This window comes from Ailuropoda melanoleuca, chromosome 6, assembly GCF_002007445.2.
Source record: "Ailuropoda melanoleuca isolate Jingjing chromosome 6, ASM200744v2, whole genome shotgun sequence".
NCBI classification, from domain to species: domain Eukaryota; kingdom Metazoa; phylum Chordata; class Mammalia; order Carnivora; family Ursidae; genus Ailuropoda; species Ailuropoda melanoleuca.
The window spans coordinates 92,157,798-92,175,511 of record NC_048223.1 but is presented as its reverse complement, the minus strand read 5'-3'; the positions used below and the strand labels follow the sequence as shown (position 1 = coordinate 92,175,511).

Below are 17,714 nucleotides of genomic sequence, written 5' to 3'. Positions count from 1 at the left end.
GACTCTGCGCTGAGTGCAGAGTGAGATCAGACATGAGCTGAAACCAAAAATCAGATGTGTAACTGACCACGCCATCCAGGTGTCCCAGTAATCGTAATTTCACATTCTCAGTCTCATAATACCAACATTTCTGCCATATCTGAGTTTGACTCTGATGCTTTCTCTTTCTTTTCAAACTGTCTTTTTTTGTCTTATACCTTTAATTTTTATTGAAATATGGACATGATGTACTGGTGTATTAGAGTTCTCTAGAGAAACAGAACCAATAGGATGCATGTAGATATATATAAGAGGAGGTCTATTATAGGAATTGACTCCCACAATTATAGAGGCCACGACGTCCCACGATCTGCTATCAGTGAGCTGGAGAATCAGGACAGCAGGTAGTGTCATTTGGCCTGAGTCTGAAGGCCTGAGAGCCAGGAGTGCTGATGTCCGAAGGCAGGAAGAGGATGGTTATCCCAGCTCAAGCAAAAAGAGCACTCTTTCTCTACCTTTTTGTTCTGTTCAGGCCTTCAGTGGATTGGATGGTACCTACTTGCATTGATGAGGGTGATCTTTTACTTAGTCTGCCTATTCAAATGACGATCTCTACGGAGAACACCCTCACAGAGACATCCAGAAATGTTTTACCAGCTATGTGGGCATCCTTTAGCACAGTGAAGTTGAAACCAGATCATCACAATTGAGTAAAAGGATTGGAGGTAAATAGTCCTTTAGTGTGTGGCCTTACATCGATCTGTCTAGAGGTTAGGTTGCGTTTCCTGTTTGCCGTAGCTGTGTTACCGCGTGAACTGGGGAGACCCTGGGCCCTGGGGCTTCAAGCCAGCCCATCAGAAAGATGTTGCCAGAGGCTTTTGGTCTCGTCATGAGAAAGAATTCAAGGACAGACACAACACAGCAGCTGAGGGTCACAAGTGGGAAAGTTTATTAAAGTGAAAGTGTATTCTTGAGATGTGAGAGCTGGTGAGTTCAAGAGAGAGAGTGCTGTGTGCCCTGGGTTTGGGTTTCTAACTTTTATTGACATTTGTTAACAAGGGGGAGGATATTCATTACTTGAGGAGGAATTTTTCGGAAGCAGGGTTTTGGACTTTTTCTTCCTTATTTGGTCAGGAGTTCCTGCATGGCACCTGTCATCTTGGGCCTGTCTGGTTTGATCCAGCTTTTTGTGGCTTTGTTTTGGAGTGCTGCCAAGACAGGCCTCTGTCTTTCCTGATAGCTGGCCACGATTTCCTCTTTACTGGACTCCAGGCGTCCTGTTAGAACTTAACCAACTGCTTCTAACAGCTGGAGGTGTCAATATTTGTAGTAGTTGCTCCCGGTATCATAATATATATGTAACTGATGTTTATCACAGTTGACTTACGTCAGCATTTTACCACTTAGTGTGAAGCATGGAAACCTTACTTCCATTTGTTTTTACTTTCCCTACTTTTAAATATTATTCTCTTGAGTATCACATTGATGTAGGCAGCCTGGGTCTGAGGACCCAGATGGGGGGCCTGCAGGACCAGCTGAGGGAGTCCCAGACTTTGTGCAGGATAGTAATCAAACTCAAGGGGAGAGGAAGTGAGAACAGTTTATTGAAGTCATAGAGAGCAGATAGCAACTGTTCAGGTGTCCTTCCGAAGTCACTTATGCTCTGTAGCCAAGGGTCTTCGTGAGTCATTGGTCTGGAAAACTATTATGTGACCCTGCCTGGTCACTCTTTAGACGTTGTCTACAATGCCAGAAGACTTCAAAGAAATCATTAACTCCTTGACCTTTATAAGGAGGACATAGCATGTGTAGGGCAGGGGTGCAGGTCCTAGCAAGAATAGAAATAGGAAAATGAGCAAGAAGCAGCCGTTTGTGGGGTCTCTTCAGTGTCCCTGTCTCAATATGGTATTTTTTTTAATTTTTAAAATTTTTTTAAAAAAGATTTTATTTATTTATGTGACAGAGAGACAGCCAGCGAGAGAGGGAACACAGCAGAGGAGCGGGAGAGGAAGAAGCAGTCTCCCAGAAGAGGAGCCCGATGTGGGACTCGATCCCGGAATGCCGGGATCACGCCCTGAGCCGAAGGCAGACGCTTAATGACTGCGCTACCCAGGCACCCCTCAATATGGTATTTTAAGCTTTGTTTCAATCTTGAAATATGATTTATAAAACTCATGAAGGAAGATTAGTTTATTCTTTTGCCATTCTTTAATGGTGGGTCTCCTTACAACAAATTTTTTTTTCTTTAAAGATTTATTTATTTATTTGTTGGAGAGAGAGAGAGCACAAGCAGGGGGAGCAGCAGGCAGAGGGAGAAGCAGGCTCCCCACCAAGCAAGGAGTCCGATATGGGACTTGATCCCAGGGCTCTGGGATCATGACCTGAGCCGAAGGCAGACACCTAACCGACTGAGCCACCTAACCGACTGAGCCACCCAGCCACCACTGAGTCCCTCTTCACAACAAATTCTATTAGTTTTCTTTCTTGCAATAATATCTTTATTTCTTTTTCATTCCTGGTGGAGAGTTTCAAACCAGATGAAGAATTTACAATTTAGAGTATTTTCCTATGAGCATTTGAAAAATGTGACAATTCCTGGGGCTCAGTCGGCTAGGCATCCAACTCTTGGTTTCAGCTCAGGTCATGATCTCAGGGTCATGAGATGGAGCCCTGCATCAAGCTCCCTGTTCAGCAGGGAGTCTGCTTCTCCCTCTTCCTCTGCAGTTCCCCCTGCTTGTGCTCTCTCTCGTAAATAAATAAATAAATCTTAAAAAAAAAAAAAGAAAAAAGAAAAATGTAACAATCCATTCTGGTCTCCATGATTTCAGATGAGAAATCCACTGTCATTCAAATTGGTGTTCTATGGGTGATGTGTTGTTTCCTTATGGCTGTTTTCAGGGTTTTCTCTTTAGCTTTCAGAAGTTTAATTGTGATGTGTCTCGGCATAGATTTTTTGGGGGGTTGATCAGTGTCTTCTATTTAGATTTGTCTCTTGTCAGTTTGGGGACATTTTCAGCCATTTTTTTTTTAAACACACAGCTGGGGACCCTTTTTTTTTTCTTTCAGCCTGTTCTCTCTGGTTTAGATGGCAAATCTGTTGTTCTGTCCTCAAGTTCACAGATTCTTGTCATCTGCAATTGTTATGGGTTGAATAAAGTCCCTTGAAAGATATGATGAAGTCCAAACCTCTGGTGCCTGTTTGTGACCTTGTTCAATTATTCAGTTTTGCCCTTAAGAAATTTTAAGCTTGGGTGCATGGGTGGCTCAGTCGGTTAAGTGTCTGACTCTTAATTTTGGCTCAGGTCATGATCTCAGTGTTGTGAGATTGAACCCTCTGTGGGACTCTGCACTGGGTGTGGAGCCTGCTTAAGATTGTCTCTCTCCCTCTTCCTTTGCCCCTCCCTGCCTTCTCCCTCTCAAAAAAAAAAAAATTTTAAGTCCTCTCACAGAATTTCAAACTTGGTACTTATCTTGGGACACTATGTATTCAAGGATTTGCTTTTAACTCTAGCCCTTATTTATTTACTTATTTATTTTTAACAATTTTATTTATTTGTCAGAGAGAGAGCATGAGCACAACCAGGGGGAGCAGCAGGCAAAGGGAGAAGCAGACTCCCCACTGAGCAAGGAGCCAGGTACAGGACTCGATCCCAGGACCCCAGGATCATGACCTGAGCTGAAGGCAGATGCTTAACTGACCGAGCCACCCAGGCACCCCTCCAGCCCTTCTTGAATGCTAGACTCTCTATCCTCCATACTTGCTTTCTGCAGGGGCTCAAGCCTTATTCTCAACCCTTATCTGTGCCAGAATTGGTTAGTGGTCCTGGATTAGAAGTGGGTTTAGATACTGAAAAGCAATTCACTATATTCTCTAGTGTTTTCATATGTTTACTGTTTTGTTTTCAGGTCTTTATATTCTAAGCACTATAAGACTGAGACTTCATTCTGCCTTTTGGTCTCATCTCATTAGCCTCTTTCTAGAGGCTCGTGAATTTGTCATTCCTGTCATAGCATAGCACTGCCCAAAGTGTCCTTGCTTTGTTTTTTCCTCAGCAGAGACACAGTACCGGGGGCAAGACAAGCCCAGAGGATCTGCTTGCATCCAGAATTGGAAAATGTTATCAGGAGAAACACACACGTACAAACAGCAGGAATTTGGGAGTTCACCTCCTTGTGATTCTATCTGTTCTAAAGTTTTGATCTCCTTTATCCTTGTTGCTCCCAGAACAGTTGGATGCCTTTAAGTATATTTTTGTTGTTTATATGGGTTTTACTAGACGTTTTTAGAAGGAATAGTGGTCTAAAGCAATGTAATACATCCTACCATGAAGGAGGTGCATGCGTGTGTATTTATTTATTCATTTTAAAAGAAATATATAGCTGGTCAGGCGTATAGGGAGTGCTGAACTTAAACCCGGTCTCCACTTCTCAGTTGCATGGATTGGTATTTTCACTGTGAAGCCTGGGGCATCATGTGTTTTATTTTTGAGCTTCCCCAGAAAAGGCCGGCTTGGAATCCAGGTCAGTGCAGATACCCTCATGGTTGCAGAGTTGTCTTGCTGACCCTACTCCAGGATGCAAGCAGCCCGTCTCTTGCTGAAAAAAATGACTTTCCCATATGATATTCCTTTTATGGTGAAAGTGAATGGGTAACCCAATTGGCAGATAATCCACAGGAGACATCCTCTTGCATCCATGGGATTTGAGGGATTCTCGGTTTTTTAAAAAAATATTTTATTGGTTGGTGTACCTGGGTGGCTCAGTCAGTTGAGCGTCCAACTCTTGATTTTAGCTCAGGTCTTGATCGGAGGGTCATGAGTTCAAAACCTGCATTGGGGGGTGCCTGGGTGGCTCAGTCGTAAAGCATCTGCCTTTGGCTCAGGGCGTGATCCCCAGCATTCTGGGATTGAGCCCCGCATCAGGCTCCTCCGCTGGGAGCCTGCATCTTCCTCTCCCACTCCCCCTGCTTGTGTTCCCTCTCTCACTGGCTGTCTCTCTCTCTCTGTCAAATAAATAAATAAATAAAATCTTAAAAAAAAAAAAAAACAAAAAAAACAAAAAAAACAAAAACCAAACCCCAAAACCTGCATTGGGCTCCATGCTACTTTAAAAAAAAAAAAAAAAGAATGACTCTTTTACTTTGCAAGTCTGTCTCTGTCTCTTTCTCTCTGTGTGTGTGTGTGTGTCTTGTATAAGAAAGTACTATAGCATTTTGGGGAAAATTTCAATTGTGCAAATATGAAAAATATTTTTCAGTATTGTAAGTAGCACTGTATAATACTAATAAATTTTAATGTTATGCACAAAATTAAAAACAATGCAATTCCTTCTCAAATTTTCAAAGTTGTCAGGAATCATGAATGTTCAAAAACTTCCGTGTCCAGCGAATTGGGAGCTGTGTTTATGGTAGTATTACTCCCTGTTGCCCTTCACACCAACATTTGGTGTAGTGCTATCTTTTTTTTTCAAATGGTTTAACTATTTTTCTTTTCTTTTCTGTTCTTTCTTTCTTTCTTTTTTTTTTTTTTTAAGTAAACCCCACCTTCAACTGGGGCTCAAACTCACAATCCTGAGATCATCACATGCTCCTCGGACTGAGCCAGCCAGGTGCCCCTGGTTTAATTATTTTTTACTTACTCGTTATACTGCATTTGTCTCGGAAACTTTATTTGCTCATTTTCTATAACAAAGTTATTGAGATATAATTAATATAACACAAAATGCAAGTGTGCAAATCAGTGATTTTTGGTATATTCACAGAGTTATGCAATCATTACCATGACAGGCATACCTCAGATATCCTGCCGGTTCAGTTCCAGAACACCACAATAAAGCAAATATCACAATTAAGCAATAAATGGCAGTATAGACCTCATTCGTGGCAACCCTGAGTCGGGCACTTAGTGTTATGTATTTCCTTCTTAGCACTATTTTTGTTGGTGTCTCAAATTTTTGATATGTTTTATTTTCACTTTCATTCAGTTTAATGTATTTTTAAAACTTTCCTCTGAGACTCCCCTTGATTCATAGATTTTCCTACAAATGTATTGTTGAGTTTACAAGGGTTAGGAAAATTTCTTGTTCTCTGTGTTTTATTGGTTTGTAGTTTGGTTACATTGCGGCTGGAGAATGTACCATGTCTGATTTCAGTTCTTTTAAATATGCTGAAGTTTGTTTTATGGTACACGTTCCATGGGTACTTGAATGTGTATTTGCTGTTGTTGGGTGAAGTGTTCTATGAATATCAATTAGATCTTGTTGGTTGATGTTGCCACTGAGTTCTTTTATATTCTTGGTGATTTTCTGTCTAGTTATTGTTTCAGTTATCAAGAGAGGTATTTTGATGTCACTAGCTATAATGGTGGATTTGTCTATCCTTCAGTTCTGTCAGTTTTTGCTTCACATATTGTGTGGCTCTGTTGTCTGGTATATGTGCATTTAGGACTGCTATGCCTTCTTGGAGTAAACCCTATTATATAATGTTCCTCTCTTTGTTGGTAATTTTCTGTGTTCTGAAGTCTACCTTATTTGAAATTTATAGAACCACTCTTGCTTTTTTTTACATTAAAATTTTAAAAATTAATGTTGGGGGCGCCTGGGTGGCACAGCGGTTGAGCGTCTGCCTTCGGCTCAGGGCGTGATCCCAGCGTTATGGGATCGAGCCCCACATCAGGCTCTTCTGCTATGAGCCTGCTTCTTCCTCTCCCACTCCCCCTGCTTGTGTTCCCTCTCTCGCTGGCTGTCTCTCTCTCTGTTGAATAAATAAATAAAATCTTTAAAAAAAAATAAAAAAAAAATAAAAATTAATGTTGGCATGATATATTTTTTTCCATTCTATTACTTTCATTCTGCCTATAAGATTGTATTTGAATTCAGTTTCTTCTAGACAGGATAGTTGGGTTACATTTTAAAAATCCACTTTGCCAACCTCTGTTTTAATTGGCAGTATTAGACCACTTAGATTTACTGTAATTATTGATATATTAGGATTTAAGTCTGCCATTTTAGTTGGCAAAAATATATTTATATTTTGTTTCTCGTTCCTTTTTATTGCCTCCTTTTCTGTGGATTACTTGAACATTTTTTTGGAATTCTATTTTGATGTATATATAGTGGTTTGAGTGTATCTATTTGTATAGCTATTTTAGTGGTTGCTCTGTGTATATATATATATATATATATGTAACTTATTAACTGTTTTCATTTTATTTGAGTGAAGAGAAGAACTCTTACCTTCCTTTACATCCTTTTTCCCTCTACTTTTTATAATGATTTTATTTATGTATTTATGTTCATTTATTTATTTATTTATTTGTCAAAGAGAGAGGCAGAGGGAGAGAGAGCACAAGCAGGGGGAGCGGCAGCCAGAGGGAGAAGCAGGAAGAGGGAGAAGCAGGCTGCCCACTGAGCAAGGAGCCCGATGCATGACTCCATCCCAGGACCCTGGAATCATGACCTGAGTGGAAGGGAGATGCTTAACCGACTGAGCCACCCAGGCATCCTGCTTATAATGATTTAAAAAAATATATTTATTTATTTCTTTTAGAGAGAGAGAGAGCACGAGCATGGGTGGGAGGGGCAGAGGTGTAGAGGGAGAGAGAATCTCAAGCAGACTTCATGCTGAGTAGGGAGCCCAACTCGGCTTGATCTCAAGACCCTGAGACCACGACCTGAGCCAAAACCAAGAGTCAGAGGCTTAACTGTGCCACCCATGTGCCCCAAGATTGATTCATTTTTAAATTTTTAAAAAATAGAATATAATACCATTTAAAAAATTTTTTTTAAAAGATTTTATTTATTTATTTGACAGAGATAGAGACAGCCGGCGAGAGAGGGAACACAAGCAGGGGGAGTGGGAGAGGAAGAAGCAGGCTCATATCGGAGGAGCCTGATGTGGGGCTCAATCCCATAACGCCGGGATCACGCCCTGAGCCGAAGGCAGACGCTTAACCGCTGTGCCACCCAGGCGCCCCCCATTTTTAAATTTTTAAAAAAGATTTTTATTTACTTATTTTGAGAGAGAGAGAGGAGTGAGCAGGAGGAGGGGAAGAGGCAAAGGGAAAGAGAGAATTTGAAGCAGGCTCTATGCTGAGCACAGAGCTGGTTGTGGGGCTTAATCTCAAGACCCTAAGATCCCTACCTGAGCCGAAATCAAGAGTTGGACGCTTAACTGACTGAGCCACCAGGTGTCTCAAGATTTTCTTATTTTTAAAGATTTTTATTTATTTATTTATTTGACAGAGATAGAGACAGCCAGCGAGAGAGGGAACACAAGCAGGGGGGGCTTAATCTCAAGACCCTAAGATCCCTACCTGAGCCGAAATCAAGGGCTCGATCCCATAACGCCGGGATCACGCCCTGAGCCGAAGGCAGACGCTCAACCGCTGTGCCACCCAGGCGCCCCTCAAGATTTTCTTATTTTTAAAATAAAATATTTTATTATTTGTATATTATCTGTATATATATCTCTGTATATATTTTATCTGTATATTCAACATGGGGCTTCAACGTAACTCTGAGATCAAGAGTTGCATGCTCTATGGACTGAACCAGCCAGGTGCCCTCCTTCTACTGGTTGTAATTGTCTTAACATATAACTTAGAAAATTTAAGAGAGGGAAAGTCTAGTGTTTTTACTCATTTCTGTTTACTGTGTTTCAAGATTTCCTCCCTAATCGTTTCCTCTCTGTTTAAAGAACTTCATCTAGCCATTTATTAGGGTAGGTCTAAGGGTGATAAATTCTGTTATCTGAGAATTCACCTCAGACTGTGTTTCCTCTTCATTACTATCAGATACTTTTGGCTAGATGTAGGCTTTTGGGTTGGCATTTCTTTTCTTTCAGCACTTGAAAAATTTTGTGCCACTTGTTTCTGGCCTCTGCTGTTTCTAAAGAGAAATGCACTGTCATTCAGATTGTTTTCCCCCTATAAGTAAGATGTCATTGCTCTCTTGCTGCTTTCAAGATTTTTAAAATTTTTAGTTTTCAGAAGTTTGTTTATGATGGGTCTTGATGTGAATTTCCTTAGCTTTATCTTGTTTGGGGTTAACCCATTTTCTTGAATATTTGTGTCTTTTGCTAAATTTGGAGAGTTTTAAAGTATTATTTGTTCAAATTACTTTTCCAGTGTTACTCTCTTTTTCCTCTCCTGTGATTCTGATAATGTGAATGTTAATTTTTTCAAATTTAGTCTGTCAGATCCCTGGGGCTTGCTTGCTTTCTTTCTTTTCTTTTTTTTTTTTTTTTTGAGTCTACTTTCTCTTCTTTCTGTTGTTTAGATTGCACAGTTTCTATTGTTTTCTCTTATGGTTCACCATTCTTTCCTTTGTTCCCTTCATTCTGTTTTTTATTTTTTAAAAGATTTTGAGTAATCTCTACACTTGATGTGGGGCTGGAGCTCACAACCCCGAGATCAAGAGTTTTACACTCGATCAACTGAGCTAGCCAGGCATCCCCCCCTTCATTCTTTTTTATTTTGAGCCCATCTACTTTGTTTTTAATTTTACTTATTATATTTTTCAAAACTAAAATTTCCATTTGAAGTTTTTTTTTGTATCTTCTGTTTCTTTGCTCATATTCTTCAGTTTTTAAATTTGGTTCAAATGTGTTTGTAATTGCTTGTTGAAGCATTTTCATCATGGCTGCTTTATTTAATTTACTTTTTTAAAGATTTTATTTATTAGAGGGAGAGAGAGAGAGAGAAGGAGTGAGAGAGCACACAAGTGGGGAGAGGGGCAGAGGGAGAAGCAGGATCCCTACTGAGCAGGGAGCCCAATGCAGGGCTTGATCCCAGGACCCTGGGATCATGACCTGAGCCAAAGGCAGGTGCTTAACCAACTGAGCCACCCAGACATCCCCATGGCTGCTTTAATGTTTTTGTCAGATCATTCTAACATCCTGTCCTCTTGGCATCTATTGTCTTTTTAAATTCAGTTTCAGATCTTCCTTCTTTGTGTTATGAGTGATTTTTGCTTGGAACCTGGATATTTTCATATTACCTTAGAAAATGCTAGATCTTATTTAAATCTTCTTTTTTAACTGGCTTTCTCTGATACTGCTCCAGGAGGGGAATTGTGGGACACTGACAGCTGGAGGTAGAATTCTAGGTTTCCCACTCATTCTTCTTTGAAACCTCAGTTGGGGGCTTCTTGTTACTCTTGGGGAAGGTTGGAAGTTCTGGCACCCTACAGGGTCTCCACTTACACTGAGGTAGGAATAGCCTCATTACTAATGAATGGAGACAAATGTCCCAGTTCCCTTCTTGGCCTTTCTGATATAAACTCAAGAGGGGACAGAAGAATTGAGACACATTACAGACAGGTGAGGATGGAGGTCTAGGCCTTCTGCTCAGTCTTTATTGGGGTGATGGGATTGGGGCCATAACTCTTTCTGTGAGGTTTATCTGGGGCATAGTGTTTATTGATTAGAAGCTTTCTGTCTTGCTAGGCTCCTTCTTTCCTGGTCCTTTGGCTAGATAGAACAGGCTTGTTTTGGGTTACTTGTTGTCTGCACCCTTTGGTGTGTCCAGGTTGTTACTTGGTTTAGCTACAAATTTGGAATCTATGAGGCAAAAAGGAAACCCAGTGAATAGATCATTGTTTCAATTCCTTGGATCTTGAGGTCTGTGGCTGGTCTGCCTTTTCTCCATCTTTCAGTCTGCTTATATTTGTTTTATATATAATGTCCAGGGATTTTAGTTATACTAAGGAGGTACAATAGAGAAAAATACATCTACCTTGCCTTCTTAGAAATGAGTGACCCCCCTCCCATTTCAAAAAATATGCTTTTAGGAGCTTTAATTGACCCCGTGATTTTGCTAATAGGTACTTCCTCAAGCTTGCTCCTGTATGTATTTTACCCCATTGATCTGTGAGTACTTCTTTGTTCTCTACCACAGTAAGCTTGCCCAGTTTCATCTTGTACTTTTCTTGGCCAGACTTGCAATCACTTTCCCAAGGATCACTATCTACATTTTATAGATAATTTCTGAGTACTATCCGTGTTCATTGCTATGGGGAGAGATCATTGCATCTAGGCTCTTTGAGAGGTCAGAGGTAGGAGACACATTGTTAAAAAAAATTGTGAAAATAGTATAATTTACGTATAAATTCAAAAAAAATTTTTTTTAAAAAAGATTTTATTTATTCGACAGAGATAGAGACAGCCAGCGAGAGAGGGAACATAAGCAGGGGGAGTGGGAGAGGAAGAAGCAGGCTCATAGCAAGGAACCTGATGTGGGGCTCGATCCCGTAACGCCGGGATCACGCCCTGAGCTGAAGGCAGACGCTTAACCACTGTGCCACACAGGCGCCCCATACATATAAAATTTTAATCTTGATTTCATATTTGAAATGAGTTTATTGCAATATGAGCTGGTGTACAAGTTCATTCAATTTGAAGCATCTATTTATCCAAAATGATTAATTGAATACTGAGTTCTTTCCTCATGTAACCATGTAATGCATTTTTTTTTATTATATTATGTTAGTCATCATCCCTAGTTTTCGATGTAAAGTTCCATGATTCATTACTTGCGTATAACACCCAGTACACCATGGAATATGTGCCCTCCTTAATACCCATCACCAGCCTATCCCATTCCCCCACCCCCTCCCTCTGAAGGCCTCAGTTTGTTTCCCAGAGTCCATAGTCTCTCATGGTTCATTCCCCCTTCTGTTTACCCCCCCTTTCTTCTTCCCCTTCTTCTCCTACTGATCTTCCTACTTCTTATGTTCCATAGATGAGTCAAACCATATTGTCTTTCTCTGCTTGACTTATTTCGCTTAGCATTATCTCCTCCAGTCCTGTCCATGTTGCAGCAAATGTTGAGAAATCATTCTTTTTAATAGCTGAGTAATATTCCATTGTATATACGGACCACATCTTCTTAATCCAGTCATCTTTTTTTTTTTAAGATTTTATTTATTTATTTGTCAGAGAGAGAGTGAGAGAGAGCACAAGCAGGGGGAGTGGCAGGCAGAGGGAGAAGCAGGCTCTCCGCTGAGCAAAGGAACCCCATGGGAGACTCAATCCCAGGATCCTGAGATCCTGACCTGAGCCAAAGGCAGACACTTAACTGACTGATCCACCCAGGCATCCCCGTGTAAATGCATTCTTAAATATTCTTTTTCATTGGTGTCAATTCCAAACTTAAATTATAACAATAAAATACTTTTATTTTTTTTTATTTTTATTTTTTAAAGATTTTAATTTATTCATTCGACAGAGATAGAGACAGCCAGCGAGAGAGGGAACACAAGCAGGGGGAGTGGGAGAGGAAGAAGCAGGCTCATAGCGGAGGAGCCTGATGTGGGGCTCTCCCATAACGCCGGGATCATGCCCTGAGCCGAAGGCAGACGCTTAACCGCTGTGCCACCCAGGCGCCCCAACAATAAAATACTTTTAATATATATTAAGCAGTACTGGTTTTTTCTTCAAAAAATTCTTGTTTTTTCTCTTAGAGTAAGGTTAAGCCTTGTCAAGTAAGAAATTACAAAATACAAAGCAAAAGAAAACTTTGTTGAGATTCTGTTTGGAATATTTTGAAGACTGAGTCTTCTTTTTGTGAAATTCCTAGGGATATCTACACTTTCAAATCTTTTAAATGTTATACACCACGAAATGTCTTTTTTTTTTTTTTACAAGTTTACTTCTTTTATAAACTCGAATAACTATTTTGCACAATTTTTAAAAACACTTTGAGAGAGAGAGAGAAAACACGAGGTGGATGGAAGGGCAGAGGGAGAAGCCGACTCCCCACTGAGCAGGAAGATGCAGTGTCAGATCCCAGGACCTGAGATCATGACCTGATCTTAAGGAAGGCAGATGTGTAACCCCCTGAGCCGCCCAGGTGCCCCTATTTTGCACAATTTTTGATGCTGTTGTGAATGGAACTTCTATTATCATAGGGAAAAAAGTAATTGGTGTTATATTTTACAAGAAACTGTTTTCTGCAAGCATAGTGATAAAAATTATGCATATATGATCACATTTCTGCAAACTACAATAAGGCTGTGTGTCTAACGGTTAAACACATAAATCTCAGGGAGTGGGAGGTGAAGCCGTGTCCATTGTTTCTTTCTTTTGCTTGTATTTTCTGATTTTCCTAAAATTTTCGCGTATCACTGTGTAATCTTTGCAAGCTAGCATCGTAAGGAGAATAGAATGATAACTAAACATTTCATCATTATTTTCCCATCGTGGGAAAAGCCCTGCTGTTGGGCTGCAGTTCACTCGGAGGCTAGCGGGTCTCTGGTCTCCGCGTCTCTTGTTGCTGGGGCCGCGGCCATTTCCCGGAACAGACCCCAGTCTCCCGGAGCCTCTGGGGCGCACGCTCTCCGCCGGGGCTGATGGGAAGTCGCGTGCGGCCCCGCTGCGCACGGACGCTCGGCGGCGGGCTCCTACAGCTCTGCTGCGTGGGGGGATAGCCGTGCTCCGTCCGCGTGTCCTTACGGAACTGCGCACTAGCGCGGCGCGGAGGGCCGCGGCGGCACGTGGCGGATAGTGCGCGGTTGAGAGGAGTTGGTGCGCGCCGGGGGTGGCTCCCTACCCCGAGGTGGGGAAAGGCGGGCCGCCCGCGGGGAAAGCGGGGCCCTGCGCCGGCTGCCTCGGAGGGTGGCGGCCCTGGGCGAGTGCGCCGAGCCTGCCAAGGCGTCTCGGGTCCTCTCCCAGTAGTGCCCCCTGGGGGAGGCCCGGCTCTTCAGCTGGCTTCTCTGCGCTGAGAACGAAAGCATCTGTGAGCCTAGTAGTGCGTGGTGGTTAATGATAAAGCCACTGGCATTACTTTGAATTTTCACAACCATTTGTTTTTAGCAGATAAGAGGAGAGGTGATGATTCACCCAAGTTCACGAAGCCAGCAGGTGAGGGGGTTGGGTTAAAGGCCGAATCTGTTGTTCAGATGTCTAATAGGCCACTCTACCTGGAAACCAGCGTTGGGTTCCTTCACAGCCCCCAGGTGGCAAGGTGCCTTCCTGGCTCTCAGGAGCCGTGGGGTCAGAGTCCATAATTGAGACTGTGGGCGCCTCCCAACTTTCCCAGCTTGTGTGCCCAGCAGTTCTGATTTGAGCCTATAGAAGGTCGGTCTAGTCTGGGGGAGCAACCTTCGGGAGAGTCAGATTAGGGGTCTTGTATAAAGATTCCAATTAAATGATTTTGTCCTCTAGGTCCCAGTTCCGTTTCCCTCGGAACAAAGCAATTCTAGGAAGATAAAAGGGAGGGAATGGCACAAATCAGAAACCCACCTGGAAGAAAAGAGTTCCCTGAGACCTTCCTCAGACCTTTCACCAGAGCTCTGAACAGAAGTGGAAGAAACCCCCAAAGAAACAGACTCTAGATTCCAAGGCCAGAAGCAATTTTTGATCTCCCCGCCCTAAATGAACATGCTTTCAGGTGTCACATCTGACACTCACAGGTCTGTGACGGTGGAAGATCAAGACCAGGTTTCAGCAAGAGAGGTGTGCTGCCTTAAGTGGTGAGTGAGGCAGGCTGCACAGAAACGTCAGGACTCTTTGGGGGGTTGGCCTGAGGAAGGGATCACCAAGGAGGAAGTTTTATTTAACTTCCTACCACAGCCTACCTTTCCGTTCTCATTTTTCCAAATCCTGAACTTGTATATGGTGTATATCCATGTATTTAGTATCTAGATATTTTTTATTTTTTTTTTCTGAACTTTATTCTGAACTTAGAATCACATCGAGGTAGCGTAGGAGGGGTTTATGAGATTATCTATTTCTGCCTCATTTGAAAGAAAACATGTGGAGCCTGAGAAGGTAAATGAAATGCTACAGATCACTCCTTTGTTACTGATCAAGGCAGAAGAGTTTCTTGGTTTCTTGATTCCCAAGATGTCTCCTTTGCACAGCAAAAACAAGTTTCTTATCAAAAGGTTATGAAATTGCAACTAATTTGGGCAGATTAAAAAAAAACATTTCAAGTGCTGATTCTCTTTTTTAGAGTTTCTGTGAATTGTTCAACGTTTCCAGTGTCACATTGGTAGGAACACAGATAATGCAATCTCGTCGGTATTTGTAACCACATGATTTTAAAGAAAAAACTTTCTATATTAGTATCCTGAATGCATATATTGGTTGTGTTCTAAGTTTTTTGTGTGTGCTTAAATCATAGGCAGCATATTAATATCAATGGATTGTGTATGTTTACTTTCACCTACTCAAAAATTGCACGTTAAGCTCAATACGATCTAGTCACTGATGGTACGTCTCCATGTTATTTAAACTGCTGCTGTGGAGCATTTTCGAAAGGTGAGTCCTGGAGCTGCAGGGCAGGTTGTGTTTTTCCTGACTTCATTCTTACTTCCTTCTTCCCGAGCTCTACCTTTACACTTCTCCATACTTTCCCCAAACCAGTAGAAAATGAACAGATCCCAGGTGAATTGTTTATTTCTTACTTCCAGCTTATTTATAATGCTTTGTATGAGACTTTTAAGAGTTAGTAGATTAGAACGGAAATACAGAAATTACAAATCAACAACAGGGAAAAATACAGTAGCAGATCAAGAACAGGGTGATGTAATATATAGATATGTACAGGTTTTGTGATCTTACAGAGTTCTCAAAGATGAGCTGCAGATTTGTTTCTGATCTTTCTGATAGTCATGGAAAAATACACACATCTGTTATAGGATTTACATTTTCCATAAAGAGAAATCATATTGATTGTTAATGGGGCATAAAGGCTTTCTAGCATTAAAGTCTAAAAAAAGTTCCTTTCTTGCACTCTGTGTGGATGATGAAGTGTGCAGCCTTCCAACAACTTCCCTAAAAGGAGTGCGGCCTCTTTCATTGAGTAGTTCTTCAATGGGAATAGAAGTCTCGAGACCTAAGGGTGAACTCAGTGAATATAGATTTTCAGAGAATCAAAATATTGTGTCTGGTACTGCATGCTGTCCAATATAGTAACCGGTAGCCACATGTAGATATTTCATTTAGAACTATTAAAATTTAGTTCCTAAGTCACATATCAACATTCAAGTGCATGTGACTAGTGCCTACCAAATTGGACAGCAGTGCTCTAGACCATTTTCTGATGTTCCTGTATGATCCAGGGATAAAATGTAGAGTATCTGGAGAAAGCAATTGAGTATATCTCCTTTACTGATTATTTCAGTAAATGATTTTTCCCCCCATTAGGCTGTATTTATTGGTGTCACAGATAGTTCAGAGTTATACTCTTTGTTTTTTTTTTAAAGATTTTTAAAAATTTATTTGACAGAGCACAAACAGGAGGAGCGACAGGCAGAGGGAGAGGGAGAAACAGACTCCCCACAGAGCAGAGAGCTCGATGAGGGGCTAGATCCCAGGATGCTGGGATCATGACCTGAATGGAAGGCAGTTGCTTAATCGACTGACCCACCCAGGTGCCCCTACTCTTTGGCTTTTATGTCCATAGTTCTGTTTCACATTTCAGACCATTCTTTCTTCTTCCTTCCCAGTTGTCTTAATCTCCTTTTGTAAAGGTCACAATGACCTCATTATAATAAAATGATGGCTGTTACCAGTGCCTGCTGTCTCATGGACACTGTTGACTGTTGTTTCCTGAGAGTCTTTTGTTGGTTTCTCCAACATCACCCCACTGGCTTGTGTCTTTGTCTAGATTTTCTCTTTCATGGTGCTTTCTTTCATCCTTTTGCCCTTAAACATTATCATCGTCAGGAGCCTATCCCAGTCTCTCTGCTTCTTGTTATTCTCAGTGTCCCTCACAGATTCATCCTCTCTGTGCTTATAGCTGAGGAGTGCCTTTGGGACTCCAGAGTTTGTCTTTCCAGTGTACCTAGCTGCTGCTCCCCTGTGTGTAACTTGTTCAAAAGCAACAGATCCATAATTAAAGTATTGCTTTATTCTCTGTCAAATGGTGGTGCTGCTTAGCCAATCACAAGTGATAGAAAGCAGGTCCTAAACCACTCTGTGACTCAGTTCTCCTGTCCATCTAGTCATCCCATTCTTGTTTCTTTTAAATTGTTAATATTTCTTAAATTCGTCTTTTCTGTCTTATCCGTGTAGCCTACCATAGCTTCATTTTCTCTTCTTTATTCCAGCCTTTATGCTTCTCTTCTACATCTCAAGCTTATTTTCAGTAATTTGTCCAAAATGTTCATCAGGTAGTGTTTCTTCCACTTTACTGACCGCCAGCCATCCACAGGGCAGAGTCCGAGATCCTGTGACACAGGAGGCTCCTGCCGATACCAAGACTTCCTATTTCCCATCGTTGAATACCTACCACAGCTGGTCTACTATTTACCAGTGAAGTATTGAGTAACTGTGATATGTTTCTTCTGTGGATTGCTTTGTTTATATATTTACTCACTTTCCTCTATTTTTTATGACCTTGTAAAAATCCTTTATGTAATTTGGACAGTAATCCTTTTTCTCTTATTTATTACTTATCAATACTTTTTCTCACTTTCTTCTTTCTTTCTTTGAAAGAAATAGTGAATAATAAAATTTAGTAACTTTATTAATAAAATTTTAAATTGTGATGTGCTCAGTGCATTTTTTTAATGTCTTTAAAAAAAACCATTTGCTTGGGGGCACCTGGCTGGCTCAGTCAGAAGAGCATGCGACTCTTGATCTCTGGATTGTGAGTTTGAGCCCCACATTGGGTGTAGAGACTACTAAAAAAAAAAAAACTTAAAAAAATGAAAAGACCATTTGCCTTTGACAAAATTATGAGGAAGAGTCCTTGCATATTAATCATCATTATTTTAAATAATCTGTGTGA

The 17,714-nt window shown here is 41.1% G+C and overlaps 1 long non-coding RNA gene across 2 annotated transcripts in view; it reads left to right on the top strand.

The window, feature by feature from the left end:
- The window catches only part of LOC109488366, a 46,043-nt gene extending 41,239 nt beyond the window's left edge, over positions 1-4,804 (top strand). The window contains exons 5-6 of one of the 2 annotated variants that reach the window (XR_004626198.1): positions 512-704; positions 1,943-1,999. This is a non-coding gene — a long non-coding RNA (uncharacterized LOC109488366). Of the gene's footprint in view, positions 1-511; positions 705-1,942 lie in introns of both variants that reach the window. The other variant, XR_004626196.1, reaches the window with a different exon arrangement.
- Positions 4,805-17,714: the final 12,910 nt, after the last annotated feature.